The following is an 8,386-nucleotide window of genomic DNA, read 5'->3' on the forward strand; positions in this document are numbered from 1 at the left end:
CAAACTCTGCTGCAGTCATTGCACAGCCTTTTATATTGGTGTGGCTATGTGCCAGCTATCCACCAGGATGAACGGCCACTGCCAAACTGTGGCCAAGAGTGTAGATCACCCTGTGTGACAACATGTAGCTGATGAACATAACACACTTGATGCTTTACTACCCAAGCCATCTTACTTCCACCACCAGCTTCGTTGAACTGCACAGATGGATGTTATCCTTACAGCACACTCTTTGCTCCCGTAATTATCCCGGCCTCAACATACGGTAACATGCTGTTCATGCACCCTCCACCCAATAGTTTCCACCCCCTCTGTCCTGTCATCTTCTCCCCATTCTCCTCTCCCTCCATGTTTATTTGCAGTTTCCTGTCAATGTTTCTGCCTGTCTGTCCCCACTCCCCTTTTTTCCCTACCTCCCTGCCTCACAACCTCCTGACACTGCGTCTGTTGTCAGTACAATCCCTGCACACTCCACCAGAGAGTGTTTTTGTCTCCCCACCCATACACTACCATCAATTCCCGTTCCCTGACTCCTTCAGATTGCTGCTTGCATCACATTGATATACCTGTTATTCTTATAGGGAATCTCTTCTATGTGGGCACTATTTTTCTGGTCTGCTGCCTTGTTAATGTCCAGCATTCACATCCATGAGTCATTACTGGCAGTGCCATTTGCTTTTAGAGCCTAGGATTGCTTTACCTACTGACTCGTAGGCTCCACTTGATTCTACTATACAGACACTGAATTGTATGTGTAAATACTGTCACAATCTACGGATAAAATTTGTTGACTTTCTTATTATCCAATGTCAATAACTTAGTCCTGACTAAATTACTTTATTTGGTGGCCATATTTTGATTCTGTCTATAGAGATATTTAATTGAAACTTTTATGCCACTTCAACAACTAAAGAGATCCGCATCGGGTCTTTATGCGGAATCAGTGACGACAAGTGAAAATGTGTGTCTGACTGGGACTCCAATCTGGGATCTTTGTTCACTAGGCAGTTGCATTAACCACTGCTGGATACCGCATTAATCGCAAATGCATGGACTGACTCACATTCCCAAGTAGCACCACCTATTCTCAGTTTCCATTCATGTTCTTCATGTTCGCTAATTGTAGATTCCCATAGGAAGTCAAACATAAACGGGCATCCACACTGAAGGTTGTGGATTCATTGCCCATTGAGGCGAATCAATTATATGAATGCGTGGTGTCTATTCTTTTGGCCATGTCTGAAAGAACGGACACCACACATTCCAATCACGTATCTTTGACAACCCATGGTTCAACATGTCTGTGTTTCCACTCTTGAGTATTACAGTGAATCACAATATCTGGCTTCCTGTAGAAATAGTCATATACTGGTTAGAAACAATAATTTCTGTGGTTGGCACGAATTCATTAAATCATTAATATTCTTAAAGAAAGACAGCATTTGAGGATGAGGAATGAGGTAAGGTACACATTAACATAGCAAAACAACTGTTAGAAGCTAATTTTGTCCACCATGTAGAAATTCTAGTGCAGTAGGTCTGTGAGATAAAGCTGGATGCTAGTGAGTGAGGTTAACAAGAATTTATTACAACCAATGGTACATATAGACAAAACACCTGCACACAATACAATCATTCACAGTGAACTGAGGACAACCCTACTGCCAAAGAGTTTCAACTGTGTGATATTTTGTATCATCAAAGATGAGGTCCCCACAACCATTTTTCTTACATTTGTACTTTCACATGCCAAAATGACTTGGGGCACATGCATTGGTCATGAAGAGTATGATAACAGGGATTTTCATCCTTGCCACATACTGACGAGCATTCAACCTCCTGCCAAAAATTACAAAATGATTACTGTCGTCGTATCCAATTTCTCTTCACACGATGATTCAAGAAGTTGAAGAGGTATTGATCTTGAGAATTACCAATTTTCATTTTTCAAACACTAATGGTGCCTAGTATGAATAGGTGAAACTTGTTTGGTCAGAAATAATATAAATATTCAGCTAAAAATGACAGACTTTTTCTTATCTGTGTGTGGTAATATAATAGTAGTAGCAACTGACTAGTAAGCACTGCAAATATTGACAAAGCAAACACTTATACATGAACATTTCTACTATGTTACTGGAAGTTATTTTAAGTGGGCTTTGTACAGGATGTACCCAGTAACATCAGTACAAGATTTTTTAATACTAAAGTAGAAAAACAACTATAGCCAGAATAATGATCATTTTTAATACCCTAATTTGTTTTCAGTCACCTTAGGAGCTGTATTTTTTCAATTAAATTCTAACATTGATGTATAGTGTTTGCCAGAGTAAATCTAATATATGTGCATTTGATTTTTTTTATTTTTATTTATTTTTGTAGAAGCAATGTTCGGCTGCCACTTTTTGAAAGTAAACATTGAATTTTACGTACAATAATTTCAATGTGTCATCATTTCTGTCATAGCTATTTTCAAGCAGCTTTATTCAGCTCACATTTTTTGTCTCATCCAATAATACTCTACTTTAGATTTTGAGGTCATATGTTTCACGTTTTATAAAAGACTGGAAAATAAAATTTTCTCAGTTTTTCTTTTTTTTTTTATGTTGTGTCTTTTACAACTAAAAGTCAGTTGACATGCCTCGTGTTGCATTGCTGGGTGTAAAAGAGCATCATGATATCAATTCGAGTCAGCTGTTAATGGAGGGACTGGTCCAAATCTGTTTGCATACAGCAAGAGAAACGAGAACGAACTATCTGAGAATTGTCACAAATTACTCTCTCAATAGACTGGAGGATTCTGAATTAATGATGTTAATGGAGTTTCAACACACAAACAAAGCTTGTTCTCTGAATCAGTAGCTATCTCTTCCTATTTCAAGACACTGTAATCCAGAGTGTTGCCCTTATCTCTGCTTCTGTTGAATTTTACTGTCATTTAATTTATTTAAAAATGGACTCTAAGTGCTGCAGGGAAAAACAACTACTTTTAACTTCAGTGTGTGCTTTGAAGACTTCTCACTTCTTTAACATTGAAATTGAGTCACTAGTTACAAACACATGTGAAAAATCAGTTACACAGTATTTTTCTTTTGTGATCTAACGCTAATTGTTTGCCATGTTTTAATATACTTGTGTTCATCACTGTAACATTTACCTCTGTTTATCAGTGTAGGATTTACTCCTAAAAAACAACTCAAAAGCTGTCAGAGAATGATCTTCAACCCTTACTATAAACTTTAAGGGTGGAAATGATCTAAAGCTGGAAATCAACAGCTGTGTGTGTTCTTATAATTGCTATCTATAGAAAATCGACAAAGTCCCTACAAAGAGTCTACAATTAGAGAAAAAACTATGTTTGGTATCCAAAAATGGAGCAATTACAGAAATAGAAATCTCATATCAACAGCTACATTTATGTTGTGGAATTAATAATGAAAGCCAAGAAAGAAAGAAAAAACATTAGATGACTGTTGAATTAGATGAATCTAATTAAAGGGGCACTTTGGCATCTGACAAAATGAAGTAATAGATGACCTTACAAAAGACAGTATTAAGCAAGAAAACTGCTATTTACACAACTTGTAAATTCCAACTTTCTCCGTATAATTAATGAGGCATACCAGTGGCAAACATCACAGACAGAAAAAGCCCTTTCAATGAGACACAATACTTTAATTATTTGCATAAAGTTTTACGGCATGCATGTTTCCGTGCACACCTCCATAGGGATTGGAGAGAGAGAATCTCCAACATGTGGTGAACATCAAGATTACCGAGTCTAAGCCAATTTCTGTACATTCATCTTCCAATGGTCGTTAGAACTGTAGCTGTTATATTTATGTGCAAAAATGATAATAACTTTATCTCCACTTATTAGTTTTTATTTATATGTGAACCCATTCAGTGATCCAATAGACAACTATACATAGTGTCTCCACAAACCAAACAACCTATGCTAAGTTTATGAAACTTCCTGGCAGATTAAAACTGTGTGCCAGACTGGGACTCGAACTCGGAACCTTTGCCTTCTGCGGGCAAGTGCCTACCATCTGAGCTACCCAAGCACTACTCGTGCCCCATCCTCACAGCTTTACTTCTGCCAGTAAGCTATGTTTATGATAACATGGCATATATTGGATACACATCCATTTCTGGATTGACATACTTGCGGAAATATTTACCCCTTTACTAAGTTATAGTTTTGTTACATAGGCAAAATAGAATAATGCATTATAAAAGGCAGTTTGGAGCTAATTGCACTTTAAAGTCGTATCTGATACCATCGCATAACTCTGTTAGCCCATGAGTGCCTACTTAACTACACTTACTGCGATTGTTGTTATATACCTTCTGTTGTTGTTGTTGTGGTCTTCAGTCCTGAGACTGGTTTGATGCAGCTCTCCATGCTACTCTATCCTGTGCAAGCTCCTTCATCTCCCAGTACCTTCTGCAACCTACATCTTTCTGAATCTGCTTGGTGTATTCATCTCTTGGTCTCCCTCTACAATTTTTACCCTCCACGCTGCCTTCCAATATTAAATTGGTGATCCCTTGATGCCTCAGAACATGTCCTACCAACTGATCCCTTCTTCTAGTCAAGTTGTTCCACAAACTTCTTTTCTCCCCAATCCTATTCAACACCTCCTCATTAGTTATGTGATCTACTCATCTAATCTTCAGCATTCTTCTGTAGCACCACATTTCGAAAGCTTCTATTCTCTTCTTGTCTAAACTATTTATTGACCATGTTTCACTTCCATACATGGCTACACTCCATACAAATGCTTTCAGAAACGACTTCCTGACACTTAACTCAATACTCGATGTTAACAAATTTTTCTTCTTCAGAAACGCTTTCCTTCCCATTGCCAGTCTACATTTTATATCCTCTCTACTTCGACCTTCATCAGTTATTTTGCTCCCCAAATAGCAAAACTCCTTTACTACTTTAAGTGTCTCATTTCCTAATCTAATTCCCTCAGCATCACCTGACTTAATTCGACTACATTCCATTATCCTCGTTTTGCTTTTGTTGATGTTCATCTTATATCCTCCCCTCAAGACACCATCCATTCCCTTCAACTCCTCTTCCAAGTCCTTTGCTGTCTGACAGAATTACAATGTCATCAGCGAACCTCAAAGTTTTTATTTCTTCTCCATGGATTTTAATACCTACTCCGAATTTTTCTTTTGTTTCATTCACTGCTTGTTCAATATACAGATTGAATAACATCAGGGACAGGCTACAACCCTGTCTCACTCCCTTCCCAACCACTGCTTCCCTTTCATGTCCCTCAACTGTTATAACTGCCATTTGGTTTCTATACGAATTATAAATAGCCTTTCGCTCCCTATATTTTACCCCCTTCAGAATTTGAAAGAGAGTATTCCAGTCAAAAATTGTCAAAAGCTTTCTCTAAGTCTAAAAATGCTAGAAATGTAGGTTTGCCTTTCCTTAATCTAGCTTCTAAGATAAGCCGTAGGGTCAGTATTGCCTCACGTGTTCCAACATTTCTACGGACTCCAAACTGATCTTCCCCGAGGTCGGCTTCTACTAGTTTTTCCATTCGTCTGTAAAGAATTTGCGTTAGTATTTTGCAGCCGTGATTTATTAAACTGATAGTTCGGTAGGTAATTTTCACATCTGTCAACACCTGCTTTCTTTGGGATTGGGATTATTATATTCTTCTTGAAGTCTGAGGGTATTTCGCCTGTTTCATACATCTTGCTCACCAGATGGTAGAGTTTTGTCAGGACTGGCTCTCCCACGGCCGTCAGTAGTTCCAATGGAATATTGTCTACTCCGGGGGCCTTGTTTCGACTCAGGTCTTTCAGTGCTCTGTTGAACTCTTCACGCAGTATCATATCTCCCATTTCATCTTCATCTACATCCTCTTCCGTTTCCATAATATTGTCCTCAAGTACATCACCCTTGTATAGACCCTCTATATACTCCTTCCAATGTTCTGCTTTCCCTTTTTTGCTTAGAACTGGGTTTCCATCTGAGCTCTTGATATTCATACAAGATATACTTTCTAGCTTCACATTTAGACACCACCTCATATATAACCACAGTACGCCATGTGGATACATTTATTTGCATCTTGTAGCTGAGGACATGTACACAATTTACTCTATGTTGCCTTGTTACTAATAAGATCTCACTGTTATGGTGCAACACACTTAGAGGAATCTCATTCCAGATCACTTACTTGCCTCACTTGGAAGAAGTGTGTGGAGCTTTGTACACAGCCATGTGTAATGTATTAAATTACAAATATATAAATATAAAATATTTATCAAAAAACAAAGATGATGTGACTTACCAAACAAAAGCGCTGGCAGGTCGATAGACACACAAACAAACACAAACATACACACAAAATTCAAGCTTTCGCAACAAACTGTTGCCTCACCAGGAAAGAGGGAAGGAGAGGGAAAGACGAAAGGATGTGGGTTTTAAGGGAGAGGGTAAGGAGTCATTCCAATCCCGGGAGCGGAAAGACTTACCTTAGGGGGAAAAAAGGACGGGTATACACTCGCGCACACACACACATATCCATCCACACATATACAGACACAAGCAGACATATTTAAAGGTCTTTAAATATGTCTGCTTGTGTCTGTATATTTCACGCTTTCATTCCCAACACTACATCAAAATTAATAGTCAAATACTTCTCAGGTGCAGAGTTGGGAGAGGGAAGTAACTACATCACCAGACAAACTGAAGTTACAAGATGTATCAGGCTATGTCACCACTGTATATGGCAGAAACTGGTGGCTTGGGTACATTTTAGAAAAAAATGAAGAACTTGATGAAATGAAAATAACTTTTCTTCATCCGTGTGGACCAGCTAAGTCATTCTCTTATCCTGCACATGCAGATGTCCTGTGGGTGTCAGTTGTGGATGTTCTCACGAAAGTGAATCCACTTACTCCGACAGGGAGAACATACATTCTTAATGAAAGGGATGTAAACCAAACCCAGTCAGCTTTATTAAAATGTAATATGTGAAGACCCAAGACAATTTATTGGGAAACTGCTTTCAACTCAAAACTTAATTTTTGTCTTAGGTTAGTGTTAATGTATATTTTATAGAAAGTTGTTTCAAAATTATTGTTAGTACCTTTTGTGTTAAATTTAGCTATGTACAGATACCTTATATGTGGAGACTTCAACATTGACATGGGAAAAGACACAAAAATAAGACAGGATTTTGAAGAATTGTTAATACAGCATAACATGAAAGTGACAATAACTGCACCAACAAGAGTGACTTCACAAAGTGAGACAATTATTGACAACATAATTACTAATATGTGTAACTATGAGTCACATGTAGTTCAGACAGAAATATATGATCACCATGGACAACTAATCAGCTTTTGCAAAAGTGATGACACAGTATCAGAACCAAAACAAACAACCAAAGAAATTAGGATCATCAGTGAACAAAATATCAACATCTTTAGAACAATGTTAAGTAAGGAAACCTGGAATGAAACCCTACAGGCCCAGAATGTAAATGAAAAATATGATGCATTTATTTCAACAATTAAGTACCATTTTAATGTAGCATTTCCCAAAGTAAAGAGACAAGAAAGGCATCAAGATCAAATACAGTGGATTACGAGTGAAATACTAGAACAGCGAAGGAAGCTTCAGGACGTGAGACGGATGGGCGAAGCTGAAAACTATAAAATGTTAAAAAAGAAGTATAGAAAAACAATAAGAGAAGCGAAAGCAAGAGCAATTGACACCACTATAGCGAACTCAAAAAACAAGGCAAAGGCAGCTTGGAATGCAATCAATGCTGAAAGAAAGGAAAAAGATGGGTCAAACAAAGAAGAAGATATTAGGTCAATTAAAGTAGACAACACAGTGGTCACAGATGGTATGGAAATAGCAAACATACTGAATAATAACTATATCAGTGTAGTAGAAAACCTAAAATTGGAAAGAAATAGTCAAAAACAAAAGGGTATTAAGGTACCAAAAAGATCATGCAGTACTATGTTCTTAAGACCAGTCACGGAAGATGAATTGCGGAAAACTATACAGAAACTGAAGTCCAAGAAATCAGCTGGTGATGATGAAATATCAAATCATGTAATAAAGCTGGTATGTGAGGAGATAATAACACCACTGCTGAACATAGCAAACTGTTCTTTCAGAGATGCAATTTTTCCAGAAAAACTGAAGATAACGAAGGTAGTGCCAGTGTACAAGAAAGGGTGTAAGGATGATCCCAACAACTACAGACCAGTTTCACTGATATCAAGTTTCTCAAAAATCCTAGAAATGCTTATGTATACCAGATTAGTTAACTATTTGGACAAACATAACATTCTCATGACCTCACAACATGGTTTCAGAAAG

The sequence above is a fragment of the Schistocerca piceifrons genome, chromosome 1, assembly GCF_021461385.2.
Source record: "Schistocerca piceifrons isolate TAMUIC-IGC-003096 chromosome 1, iqSchPice1.1, whole genome shotgun sequence".
In the NCBI taxonomy this organism is placed as follows: Eukaryota; Metazoa; Arthropoda; class Insecta; order Orthoptera; family Acrididae; genus Schistocerca; species Schistocerca piceifrons.